At 45.2% G+C, this 14,341-nt stretch overlaps 1 protein-coding gene across 2 annotated transcripts in view; it reads left to right on the top strand.

The window, feature by feature from the left end:
* Positions 1-12: 12 nt before the first annotated feature.
* Positions 13-14,341, top strand: part of LOC121699017 (erbin-like) — a 28,122-nt gene continuing 13,793 nt past the window's right edge. Inside the window, exons 1-2 of one of the 2 annotated variants that reach the window (XM_042081616.1) lie at positions 13-1,254; positions 8,443-8,514. The gene's annotated coding sequence lies outside the window, so the exon portion shown is untranslated. The remainder of the gene's footprint in view (positions 1,255-8,442; positions 8,515-14,341) is intronic. The other variant, XM_042081617.1, reaches the window with a different exon arrangement.

Raw genomic sequence — 14,341 nt, 5'->3', positions numbered from 1 at the left:
TAAAGTGATAACTACACATTTGTTTGAATTACTTTTATTTTGTTACATAGTCGTAGCATTAAATTGATAACAAATGTCGTATGATCTTGGGTTCATACTTCACACGATTTTACCAAGAACTGCACCTTGACGTTATGCGGTAATTCGACAATCTCGTTAGATACTTTACATATCGATTAAACCAATCGGCTACGCAGTCAAATGCTCTCTTATCCTCGTGATGGGGTTTATTGCTATCAGAAGCGGACTAATCGACTTATGTCAGTTCTATTTTATCAGAGTGTGGAAACAATAGTGCAGAAAATAAGGTAACCTACTTCAACGTGCGACATTTTGGTAATCAACCGAAATAGTAAACGCTGCGATGGTCCTTCCCATAGACTGTAGTGTGGTGTTTACACTGGGCTAGGTAATTTACTGAACACTTTCATTGGTTCTTTCTATATGCCCATCAAGCGGCGCCTGATTCCTTGTGTTAGAAACTGAGACCTAATGGTCCCATTCCAATGAGACGGTCCCAGCAAAACCGCATTACCCTGTAGACTGCTGTGGTACAGGCCGACACATTTGCTATCGTCACACACTGCGTAGCCAAGCTAGCTGTATCAGTTGTGACTGCTTGAGCTGATTGTTGCTTTCTGTCATGTTTCCGTGTCGATTTCTATTTCAAACGTAGCCTAGCTGCTTGAAATAGTCTGACTGTATGTAACGTTATCTATCTGAAATGTAATGTTTCGGGTGGATTTCAGCGGTGATTTGGGTGCGGCACTGTGTTTGGAGAAGAAGGGGTTTGCGCTGTGACGGTGGACTTTTTTGCCTTTTGTATTTCCTTGCCTGTTGTGGACATTTTGGATTGCTATTTTATTTTTGTAGTTTTACGTTGATTTTAACCGCTTCAAAGGAATATAGGGTCACTTTTAGGAAAATATAGTACGATTTTGTCAGCGTCTCCTACTTAGGTCTTGTTTTCTATATACAAGAAAACTTTAAACAACAAATAAGTTGGGGAGGGGATTGATGCAGGCGAAAGAATGCGTTAGCAAGCTAATCAGTTAGCTTATTTCTGTGCCGAACCTGAAGCTAGCTGATGTAGCTAGCCACATATCAAAGAACTGAGGCGAGGTAATCCGTCTGCTCAAATGACTCCTTGACTGAAGAATGTCAACCTCTTGTTGAGGATTTTAACTCATACCCGGACATCAATCATTGAATGAGTACGAACGACTGGAACCAAGATCTAAGATTCCAGCAAAGGTAAGCATGGTATTCAGTGGGTTGCTTTGCTGTTTAGTTACCTTACTGCTAATCGACAATCAGTCAAGCATCCCTGACCCATGGTAATTTCAACTGTCGCAATACAATTCAATGTAAATGGTTGTGGACGTTTATTGTATGCAGAGGTGATGTGTTTTCTACCATCATTCCAACACCATAACCGTAGTCGCTGGTCAGAAGGAGAACGCGAGTTAAATCCCTGTTACCATCTGAGAATGAATCAAGACCCAGATTAGTCAGATTTCATTGTTAACGAGAGGCATATAGGCTAATTTTGCCTCTACTAAAATGCGAGTAATACTACTGTAACGTCAAATTAGATAACGTTCATTGCAAGCATCCAAGCTAGGCATCCAACTGGCTAACGTTATAACGTTATGTCGTGATGTTTTCATGATTGAAGTGAATGTCAGAGGTATAGTAACGTTCCTAGGTCAGGGTTACCCAACGTGATGATAATCGTGGCTTGGTAAAAATGTTGTAGCACTACCATTTTTTCCTGGATTGAAAGGACGTTCGAATGACTCATAATAATTTGTAAAGATTTTGACGAGGTGTTGTAAAGTGATTTGTTTTTAACACAACCAGTGGTTGAGGACAAAGTAGCTAATCGAACCTTAGCAAGCAAATGAGGACCTCTTGGTCTGTTTTTGTCGGATACATTTGGTAACGTTATGTAGCTGAAGCAATGCATGCATGTAACGTTTTGTAGATTTACTGTTATTGATGTGTTACTACACTAAGGTGACATTGTTTTAATCTTCGTGCAATGTAAAATGCTAGCTAACGTTGGCCGAGGTTCTTTTCTATTCATTATTCATCACTTCCTGTGCTGAGCAGGTTCTTGCACCGTTATTTGCCCGATGTTGATGCCGTTTGGAGCTACCAGTTTCTGGCACAGAGGCTTTTGAAAATAACGCAAAGTCAAGTAAAGTCGTACATTTTGGAAAAGGTTGCTATTTCATCCAAGATGCAGGTAGTTAAGAAGCGCATTCGACATGAGGTTCGTAGTAGCCTGAACTAAATTAGCCTACACCTGCACTCTTGCACCTGATATGCCTCTTATCAATAAATTAACTTTATCTAATTTGGAAAGACAAACACCTATTCTACATCATTAAATAGATACAAAATACGGATTCATTGATTAACTTTCCCCTTAGCCCTTTTCCTGAAGATCATTTTAGTAGCTAACTTAGGTGATAAAATCCTTTTAAGCAGATGAGGTGGACTGAGGCGGATTAGACACCACTCATCCTCATTCGGCCTAATCCTCTTTTTGCACTTTGTACCCAAACGTACGCAACCCACTAACCAACACACTTGACCTTCTGTCTGAGCACTCCACTTTCCTGTGTCCAGTCAGCAAATTGTCTCCAGCGGCCATCACAGCTGCTTGGTGACCTAGCAAAGTAGCCTAGACGCGCTTTTTTCGGCGCAGGTGTGTTGCCAAGCAGTGAATCTAAGTAGGCTAACCAAGCAGGTAGTCGAGGTAATCCATCTGTTTCATCTGTAACAGACATGATTCCCCATTCAATGCGTTTCGGCTTTGGGCGAAACCTTGTTAAAACACATGATCAGATTGTCTTAGACAGTGTGGTGGTAACTATCTCCCAGCCACTTCTTTAGGACAGCAGTGTTTCTCTGCCTCCTGTAGACAGTAGTTGGGTTTCCATTGTAGTAGGCCTATGCACTGCTTTCTTGTGAAGGATTTGGCAAGTACATATGCTGGAGATGGCATATCTAAATTTGAACAATGATCAACAGTAATTGTATGAGGCAGCCCAGAGGTGTCCCGGGAAGAGAAACACACTGGCAGGAAAGGTTAAGGGCGTCCTGGACGTTATCTGTGATCTATTTTTTGTTACTTAAAACCTAGGCTTTATCTGAGCTCTATAGCACTGCCCTCTGGGTAGATTATGCCACCTGACGAAGATCCAAGGGGATCGAAACGTTGCTTTTAAATTAATAAAGTTTATATTTTGGAGCAGTTGCAGTGTGCAGACCACACTTTTTCTAGATCATGCCACCTCAAATAAATATTGACCTGCTAATACCATTCATTGTGAACGCTGTCGGCTGCCATTTATTTCTGTTAGCTGTCTTTCAGCCATAATGTCTGTCACAGGCAGTAGAATACCTCTGCATTCTGTTAGTGGTTTGGGTAAGATCACAAAATTAACCAAACTTCAGCCTTGTGCCGTTTGCCAGAGGTAGAATGTAAAGCCTAAAATGATAGCATTGGCGCACAATCCCAGTGGTGCTTTGAAAGCCTGCCTTGAAAGCTTAGTGTGTATCCAAAAAATTACAAAAATGAAAAATGCTTCTCTCCAAACATTCTATTTTAAGAGGTCTGAATGGGGATTTGCTTGCCACCCTGCTGTGAAGTGAAGTGCGCCAGTTTCATAAATAGTGTTCACTCATATGCATGTATTGTATATTTATTAATGCACTATTGCACCCATTAGTATGAAGCCATTTTCTCTGTAGTCACTGCTGCATGTGTGTCCACAAACAGCCATTCAAAAACAAACTTCTCTTAGTGAAGAGACGCAACTGCGTCTGGAGAGCATGGACAGTGGGCTCTTTAAGATCATTAGAGACTCCCATTGTTTTCGGAGGATGTTTTGCTCTCTGCGTTGTGTTGCATTTAAAACACAATCAGGGGGAAGACTAGGGGACTATTCCAAGTATGTGATTTATTGACAAACTAGGGTAAGTTAACTACTAATTAATTTTCTTCTGAGTTAGCTAACCTAGCTTTGACACTATATCGTTTGGAACCCCCCCCCCCCCAGTTGAGCTTGAATTTCCCCAAAACGGCAGAATCATTTAGGAATAAGCTCTTTTTAACATTTCATGCTTAAGAGCAGTAGATTCACCACTTTTCCGTACACCAAACATGTCAGGTGAAAGATGGCTCAGGTAGGAAAGGTAAGTCATCTTGGCGGTGATTCACTGGAGAAATGGTCTGTTATGGCTACCCAGTGACCTTTCACCCCAGGCGGGGACCTGGCCTTTTAAGAAGTGTCTTGGGCCTCCGGGAACAGCACAGCCCCAACCCCCACCTGCACCCTAATGGCCCACCACCATACACAAAGCAGACGCACAACAATGGAAACTGGCACCCTGGAGTCAACACCCCTCTCACAGGTTCAGCGATACAATAAAGATTTATGACTTTTTCCATGCAAACCCTCTTTGCCTTTACAAATCCACAGTCCCGCCAGAGAGAAATATTTAGACTTCTCCTGCTACAGATATGTTTCTCACAGGCAGCGAGTGTGTGAGTAGAGTATGGAATGTTTCCATTAAAGCGGAGCTGAAAAAGTAGTCTTGTCTGAGTGCTGCAGCAGAGTTCAGGTCTGCCATTAGAGATTTTAAAGAGAGATGAGCATGAGTACTGTATGTCAGAGAGCCAGAGAGAACGGAGCGTAGGAACATACTTCAGGAGAAATCTAGAGCTTATATAAGCCATAGGCTCATTATCCACAGCCCTGTATATTCTGATTTCAATATGAAGGCTCTGACTAAATGTATGTAATGCATGTCGATTTTTCCCTTGGGTGACTTCACATCAGAAGCATAGCTACCACCTGTGCAGATTAAACGAACAGCCCTGAGACATTGCATCATGAGACATTGATCAGGACTCTTTTTCCTGGTCCTGGTAGGTGCAACTGTTACTGTTTCCACTCATTGGATCACTGTGCTTCAGTGCCATCTTTCCAGATGTGTGACTGTCCCAGTTGACCGTGACTACAGGCTGTTGCTAGTTGAAGAATCAGCAATTTTACTGGATTGACTCAACATTTTACTTAAAGCATAGATGCTTGTGAATGTGTTTGGAGATGCAGTAATATGTTTACTAGAGATCAGTTTAAATCAAATGGCTTTGCCCCCTGTAGAGCAGTTTGAGACCTAAACTATATCTGTTGATGTTAATGCTATTAAAAGGATAACATTGGTCTTAGCTGATAAGTGCAAGGAGTCAAGAGAGGCACATTAGAGAGCGTGCGTGTGTGTGTGTGTAAGAGATGGAGAACTGAGTCTCCGTTTTCGATCATCATCATACAGTTAACAGTCTAAATATTTACAGGAGAGCTGATCAAAGGAGAAGTAGGAACTTGCTAGATGAGTTAGTTCGGTCCGCAACTGAAGTGAAATGACCGTGCACTGATCAGGATCAAACATTATGCAATTGAAGTAGTGCTCAAAATACTTAAACTGGCCAGCTGTTTCATGTAATGGCAATTCATTTGGCTTGAATTCGTGCCACGTTTCCTGTATGTAGCTCTTTGTGGTGCCACGTCCACTTGGAAGTTCTCTTTTTTTATGAAGGCAGTCTGATAGTACAAGGTGTGTTGTCTGAGGAATCCTACATCATAAACCTTGCCTACATGGAACATGAAACAAGATGGAGCATGTCATGCATCTTCATGAGTTGATGTGTTTGTGCATGTGTCAGTTTTTAATTTGTTCCCCACATGAGGTGTGAGTTGAAGGAATGCCTGACTTGAGAGCAGAATCCTCCATGCTTGGCATGTTGGTCCCTCAGAAGCATTGGAACACAAAATAAGCATTTACAAATTTTGCTCCTGCTCCTCACTGCAAGCCATGGAGACTGGACTCTTCTTGGAATAAGATGTAGGCGCCAGTCCTTTTGTGATCAGTGGTTTTAAAATGTGGCTTATAACTGGCCAGTCGCTTGTGTAAGCCTTCAACAGCAACTCCTCTCCACACCTCAGGGTCTGTGGTACTTGCCTGGAACGGATTATCCTTGAGACAAGGACCTCTGAGGGGAGTGCAAAGTGAGGGAAACCCGTGGTTGAGATGACATTCTCAAGAGGGAGGCTCAGTTTTGTAAGAGATGTAACCAAGTCAGAGGTGTCTGGCAAAAACCCACTTCATCTGAAGGTGGACTTTAAAATAATGGTGAGTGCTGGTGATATTTTCCTCCATGTTAGCCAGTTGCCCCTTTATCCAGGCCTAGAAATTGTGGACTTCTTTAGAACAAGCTGTAGCCTAACTGTCTGTAGCTCTCTGCATCTTCCTGAGAAGCTGATAAAGGAGGGGGTGCTGGACTCGGTTAAGAGACATTTGCATTAGATAATCCAGTGGTTGCTCTGCAAATGGGTCCTCTAATGAGCAACGGCCCTGTCTGAGAGTGAAGGCTTGCAGGGGAGAGCCCTGGTGCCAGGAGGGAGCGGGGTGGGAGACGGACTCCCCTTAGCTCTCAGATTTTATCAGTGGATTCCAACGAGGTTGAGAACCCCAGCTGTCTCTCCCTGTCCCATGTCTTGGGTGCGTATGGAGATGCACGTGATGCTGGCATCAAGATGGATGCTCCTGCTTACTTTGCTGGAGTTGAACCCAACGCTTTCCTCACAGGAAGTTGCAAATAAGTGCATTGACATTGACACCCAACCTCATTTTCCACAGCAGTATTGGGAATGAGAGTTCATGTCTGTATGTGCACACTAAAGTCAGTGTAACATTGTGCTCCAGAGCTGATTTATACCTGACTGACTACACTGATGAGCACAAATTCTGATCCTGATAGCATCAGTCACTCATCAGATGTCATGCTCATCAGATGTTACTGAAGTTACTGTGCTTTACGAAACCCTAAAGCTCTTAGAATTGTCAGGCAGCATTGGATGGGAGTCATTATCTGCCAGGCTTGCATGCTTTCCCTATATGGTAGTCTGTACTGTATAAGCGGAATAGTAAGTTACCTTAGAATTCTTACTAGCCCAGCATTGCACCTCACATGCAGGCTTATCAGAACAAGCATGGTAATTTATATCTGTAATATTTGTTCATATCACGTAAGCTTGCATAACATCTGATATTTGAGTTGGTCTGCCGGCTGGGGCCTAGCGTCACATCTGTGCTGCGTGCTCCCTGACCCACTTAGGCGAGCATCTGTCTGTGTGTGTGTTTGTGTGCATGCGCTTGCATGTGTGGGTTTGTGTGTGTGTGTGTGTGTGTGTGTGTGTGTGGGGCATGCTCATCTCATCCACAGAAGCTAAAGGCTGCTTATCAGCCCCTCACCTATAGACTAGAGAAACCCTGGCTGATTTGTGCCACTGGGACGGCCAGACAATCGTCTTAGTCAACACACACACACATGTGCACCGTGTTAAGAGTAGATTCAGACACACACATTCGCACACACAGACCTCATGTCCGCCACAGATACATGCCCTCAAGGCTAGTTCTGTGTTCATTTGAACAGCGATACTCTTACGTTTGGGCGCGAGGGAAGTCGGCAACAGTGCTGATAAGGCGCCTAGTGGGAGAGAGCCAGTGGAGGGTGTTGGAGGGCATGGAAGCGTGGGCGGCAGCTCTTCCTGCCACTAGCTCCCAGAACCATGGCCCCCACGCAGGAAGCGAGAGGGAAAATTCAGGAAGTGAGGTCACACACTCCGTACCACTCCTGACTGAAGTAGATGTGAGAAGCGTAAACAATCCCATATTTAACTGCTGGGTGAAGTGTGTAGGTGTTTATGTTGAACTGTCAGATTGCGCATTGCATTGCGTAGGGTGGATGCATAGGTCAAGAGCATATAAGTCATTTGAGCAGAAATACACACGTTTGTATCAAAGGCGGCAGGCCTGTGGCCTCCCACACACCGCTGAATTGATTCACAGCGCCCTTCTAAAAGAGGCGACAGAGAATGGGTTTCACATCATCAGATGTATTTTTCGGAGTTCTGTAAACAAAATAACACAGACATCCTTGACCCTCATAAGGCTATGAGTGAGGCTTATTAGTAATGAATCTAATCACTACAGTGCTTCTTATTAGACTGAAGTAGTGAATGCTGTGCAGCCGTTGTAAAGGTAAATGGAATTCACCACGCTAGTGTAAAGCTTTGTTTTATTTATTGCTTTGCATTTTTCTTGCGGAGATTTCTCCGCAGGGAGGGAAAGTGTTTCGGTGGCTGGTGTTTGTGTCCTGTGATCCAGTAAGAATCCAGACCTGTGAATGTATGCGGGTAATCCCTATGAGTCATAGGCAGGCGGCTGCTGCTGCTGCTGCTGAAGAGATGTTTAATCGCTGGCCTGCTTTCTCAGGGCCACAGAAGGCCTGAACTAATCTCCCTGTCTTCTCTCTCTCTCTCTCTCTCTCTCTCGTCTTCCTGCTCTCCTCTTCCTCAGACGAGTACCTGTGCACGTGTGATCCCTTCACCCCAGCACCGTACCCCTGCAGAGCTGCTCGTAAATGAGAAGGTAATGCTGCTGCTTTGTCATCTGCGCACACATGCCTACCCATAGACAATTAGACATAAACAAGTAGAAATCACATTGGCAGGTAATGTCATACATCTCTAAGCTACTCATACGACCTGAAGGGGTATTTTGTTGGAAGGTGGTAGGAGGTTGAAAGACAAGCAGTGGCTTATCACACTTGGTAAGTATCAGTATTGGTGTGTATGCTAACCCTGGATGGAACTGCTATTGCTAAACTAGTGACAGTCAGGCTGAATACTCACTTTAACGCACAACACGGTACAGTGGGGAGGAGGGCGTGGGGTGTGGCCAAAAATGTGCTTTCCCACGTTTTCACTTTACGACAGGAACCATGAACGACCCCATTGACGGGTTGATTAAAATCATCAAAGGACTGGGAAGGAATCATGAGGAATTTTATATATATATATATATTTATTTATTTATTTATTTTATTTTTTATTTTTTTCCCTTTTCTTTTCTGGATTAAAAAAGAAGAAAATATAAGCCTACGTTCCACAGTTCCAGGCCGGCAAGTTAGGACAAATAGTCCGCAGTTTTTGCAAAAGCACACCCTAGAGGACATTGCTGTAAAGGGAGCAGTGTGGATCAAATTTCAGGAAATTCAGGATTGTAAAACCGGAACGGAGGAGTGATTCTCTTAGCTGAGAGGGTTATACATGAACTCACTCTAAGGGGCCTCCTGTCCTCCTCGGTATGGTAAATCGAGCCCCATAGGAGGATCTAGCCTAACTACTCCCCGGTGCTGGACCGAAGATGGACCTCAGTGTTGTAGTGTCTACTGTCCATTCTAGGTCAGGTAATGAGCAGGTCGTTATGCCCGACACTATTGATTTGACCGAATCGATCTGCCCATTTCCACCGAGAAGCAGTCTGTTTCTGTAAGCTGTGAAAGTGGAAAAATATGCCTGGGACTGTTCCAGCTTGACCTTCATGCCATCAGAAATATTAGTTGTGATCGTTGTGCTGCAGTATTGGGAGAGAAGGCTCACTTGAATTGGTTCCCAGACTATCTGGTCCAGGCTGCTATTGATCATGGCTGCTTGGCTTTAAGCTGTGAATCCTGAGCTTCAAAATACTGTTAAGTTGTTAAGACTGAAGCTGGACATGTGATTCGGAGGGTCACCCGGTCTAAGTAATGTCCGAGGGGAACAGTGGGGACGGTAGTTTATTTGTGGCCCCGATCTCTCATCAGCAGCATTAGCTAATGGCTTTGCTTCAGTGGCGTTTTTACTGGGTACGGTGGTGCCAAGGGCCGTGGAAGGGCTATAAACATCCAGCTGCCGTTTCCTTAGACTTTGAACCTGACGTTGAGAAAGTGCCCGGGCACCAGAGCCTCGTGCCGGACCTCCACACCACCTCTTAGCAAACGTGTGTGTGTGTGTGTGTGTGTCTCGAGGTACAATTCATTAATGTTGCCACTCCGATACACAGACACACACACACACACACACACACACACACACACACACACACGTATGCACACAAATACACACACCCCAAGGCCTGTTTTTTCTCCAGTGCGGCTTCACAGGGACAGACTCTCGGGGCAGATCATCCAAACATTTGTCGTGACTATGAGGAAAACAAGGTGCACAGAGACGGATCATTCCCCCCAACACACACACACACACACAAATCAGTGCACCTCTGTTATTCTGAATACAGTGTTCCTAATGCAGCTTGGTCTATAGCAGTGGTTCTTAAACTTTTTGTCTGGCGATTCACCCAAAAACATGGGACGACCCCCTTCTCTCTAACCGGCGTAATTTGGTTTTGAAATGTTGCGAGATGTGAAATGATGCGAGATGCAGAAAATGTCTTCTCTCAAAGGTAGGCTATGTCAATGGCAGCCTTTGACTAAAAACCTTTTAGAAAAAAATCCAGACCGCAAATCATTTCGCGACCCCTCCAATATTTTTGACGACCCCCAGTTTAAGAACCACTGGTCTATAGGACACTGTGAATGGACACACAGTATCTATCAGACAACGCTTCTGCACACTCTAGCTCTGGCAAGTGTTGTTATTCACACAATTCGGTTGACCTTTCTGTCTCCGAGCCCCTTAAGGCTTGTCCTAATTGTTTGACTAAAGAGGCTTGTGGAGACTGGTGAAGATTCTCTCCTGATGGCTTCATTTCTGCCCTCAGGCCTTTCGGCCCAGTTGATGGTTATGGGTGTCTGTGTCTGTCTGTCATTTCTGGTGTGGTTAGAGAAAAGTATAAATATGGATCATTAGGATGTTGACTCAGTCTTTTTAACCTTTCCCGGTTGATGTGTGAAGACTGAGCTGCTGTGTCAAGTGTTTATCGGATGTTTTAGTGGGTCAAATGTCCTGTCTCTGACATAAACACAGCTCTGGCCTTTTTACACTAAGGCTATCCCCTGCATCCGAATGCCCTCCGTGTGCGTATATGTCTAGATAGCAAATGATCAGAGCTCACTCGTGCTTTCCCCCGCCCAGATAGGAGACACCGGTTGCATGTTAAGAGGCGATGTTAATGTGGTGTGTGTGTGTGTGTGTGTGTGTGTAAATGGGATATGCATTGCTATACATGTTAAGAGGAGATGTAAATGTGGTGTGTGTGTGTGTGTGTGTGTGTATAAATGGGATGTGCATTGCTATACATGTCTCCTTGCCCCCACCCCTGCTCTTCGGTGGAGTCATAGCTGTAGGGAAAAAAGCATGTAGTCACACGTGATAATGGGCTACAACCACTGATGTTATGGGTCTGTGATTACAACCCTGTCCAAACCCCACCTAGACGTGTGTGTGAGCGAGAGTGTGTGTGTGTGTGTGTGTGAGAAAGAGAGTGTGTGTGTGAGAGAAGGAGAGTGTGAGCGTCTGAGCAGGGTTGTGTGGGAGGACACTCGCTGGTGGTCAAGGACCCTTGCCGGTGGTTAGTGACGTACGAGTCGGTGTGTTGGCTCTTAGTGGTGTGCTATGCTTGTGGTGGAAAGGACGTATCTTGTGCTGTAGGTCCTAATGAGAGGTAGCATAGACCATTAGTGTCCAAAAAAACACTATTTTTTACTATTTTGTTTTTTGTGGAAATTAAAATAATCATAGAAAAAAACACACCCCTCTCCACTATTGTGTTGGATGTTGTCTGTTGTCTGGGCGCTGCTGAGATGGCGCTCTCCAAACGAGGTCAGTGCACACAAGGGTGGTGTGTTTACCCATGACCAGAGCCAGTGGTCTCTCTGCGTCAGGCTCCACTGCCTCCGAGAGGCCCCAGCTGAGATGAGAGGAGACCAGCGGAGAGAAGTCACCCCGCAGTGACCGAGCACTCAGCCTCCCCCCACCGCCCCCCCCCCCTCCTGATAGCTTTTTCCATCTCAGGTTAGCCTCTGCTGTTGAATATTAACCAGACGGCTGGCAAGGCTGATTTACCAGCCTGTTGTGAAGTTCAGGATACACACACACACGCACACGCACACGCTCACGCACGCACGCAGTTCCTATTTAGCAACAGTGCCTCAATTAGTTTATGCACGTCAGCACTAACACACACACACACACACATACACACAATCAGACACGTGCAGGCACACACACACACCAGCTGGCACACAAGCACGCATACACATTAATAGAAGAACAACCTCACAATAGTGGTTGTTCTTGTGGTGTTTTGAGAACCTGCTGATGATGTTTTCACCTTCTCACACTCGCAGATTTACAGTTTTTCCTGTAATGTCGGGAGAATTTGATACCAGTGGTGATGTCGCATTTTTCTTTTACTCCACCCCATCCCATCCCCAGTCCTGGCAAATAACCTTGAGTTGACCTTGGGCCCCTGTGAAAGCTACTATTCTCTCTCTGCTCATTGTGGTGTCTGAAGGCTTGTGCTAGCTCAGAGAGGGAGGAAGTGTTGCTATGGCAAACTAGCCCGAAATGCTAAGAAATGTGTCTGTGTGTGTGTGTGGTGAAGGCCCACTGTGGAGGCCCTGAAAGAGCCGGAGGGTGAATACGCCAAATGAAAAACTGTGTGTGTGTGTATCCGGGCACTCATGTGCACTAATGAACACAGCTATATGTGCTCTGTTGTGGGATGGATCTTCAAATCCAGATTCTCTCACTTCTCCACCTTCTGCTGTGTGTGTGTGTGTGTGTGTGTGTGTGTGTGTGTGTGTGTGTGTGTGGTGTGTGTGTGTGTGTGTGAGTCAGGAGAAGAGAAGTCTCACCAGCTCCTCAGGGGCCAGCTAACTGGCCTCCGTTAAACAGGCGGAGTTGTATCAGGAGCAGATTTATGAGCTGGCATGCTCCACAGCGGGACGCTCAACTGAGACGGTTAATGCACCTGAGGACTCGGGGCCAAGAGAAGGAATGAGCTACTGTGTTTGTGTGTGTGTGTTGTATTGATATTCACCTGCTATTCACCTGTTCCACTCTGTTCTATGGTTCTGCAGCTCTATGGTGTGTTTTACAAGAGTGTGATATGTCAGCTGTGGCTTGGAAAAAAAGCACAACAATGACTTTCAGACAGGTTCTTTTTTCTGTGGAAGTCCTTTTGGACGAGTGCATGAGCTGAAAGATTCATGTACATGTTCCAGAGGTGGCGTCGGAGGGCGAGTGCAGACGCTTTAGATGCTGTGTGTAGAGGAGACCACTGATTTACAGCAGCTGCTGCTACTTCTTGTAAGTGCTACTTGTAAGTGCTTTTCTTTCTTTCTTTCTTTCTTTCTTTCTTTCTTTCTTTCTTTCTCTCTCTCTCTCTCTCTCTCTCTCTCTCTCTCTCTCTCTCTCTCTCTCTCTCTCTCTCTCTCTCTCTCTCTCTCTCTCTCTCTCTCTCCTCTCTTCTCCTCTCTCTCTTCTCTCTCTCTCTCTCTCTCTCTCTCTCTCTCTCTCTCTCTCTCTACCTACTTCGGTCACCCTCTTTCTCTTCCTCCAGTCTTGCTCTGTTCTGCTGCACTCCTCTCTTGCTCACCTCTCTCATTCGCTCCCTCTCTCCATCTTGTGAGAAATGTGTTTGTTTCCATGTGTGCGTGTGTATGCTGTTCTAAGTTTCACTCCTTTGCCTTTCCAGAGAAAGGGGTGTCTCTGTGTGTGTGTGTCTGTGTCTGTGTATCTCTGTCTGTGTGTGTGTGTCTGGTGTGTTTCCTGTCGTGAGAGGATGTGCAGGAGTGGGACAGGTAGTGTTACGTCACATACAGAGGACACTTCTCCATGGGGCTGGTGGAGCGGTTGAGTAATGAGCCGGACTGAGAGTCATGTACTCGCTTCAGTTCACATTCTCAGGGCTGTCTGGTCTGTTTTCCTGATCAACTTGTATGTAATTTTTTTTACATTTTATTTCTAAATTATTATTATTAATTCAGGCAAATTGTATGGGATCATTCAATTATTTGCCATTCATAATAATAGAAATTGAAAAGTGAGTTCTTTTATTTCCCAGTGGGGAATATGAGGCGGTCTCTAATTGACGGGAGACGTCTCTATTTCCCAGGCTTTGCTCTAAGAGGAAAATTGCTGTTTTGCTTGCGCGCCGGGGCCAATCCTGTGCTAATTGTGTGCTGCCTGGTAGAATAACCAGGCTGATGATGATTACAGAGGTCTTGGCACCATGCTGAGCCCGACAACTAAACCTTCCCTTCCTCCATGTCTGTCTCTCTCTCTCTCTCCTCGCACACGCGTGAAAACACACACACACACACATACATGCACACATAACGACTCAGACAGGTGTGCACAAAGCTTAGCCACGCAAGCACACAAAAACACGCGCTGATACGCACTTAGCCATAGTCCAGCGTGGCATCTCCTTGGTGGCGATGTGATCCCTGTCGTCGGGGGTGTCCTCC

The sequence above is a fragment of the Alosa sapidissima genome, chromosome 23 (genome assembly GCF_018492685.1).
Source record: "Alosa sapidissima isolate fAloSap1 chromosome 23, fAloSap1.pri, whole genome shotgun sequence".
In the NCBI taxonomy this organism is placed as follows: Eukaryota; Metazoa; Chordata; class Actinopteri; order Clupeiformes; family Clupeidae; genus Alosa; species Alosa sapidissima.
This window is presented reverse-complemented; position numbering and strand designations above follow the sequence as displayed.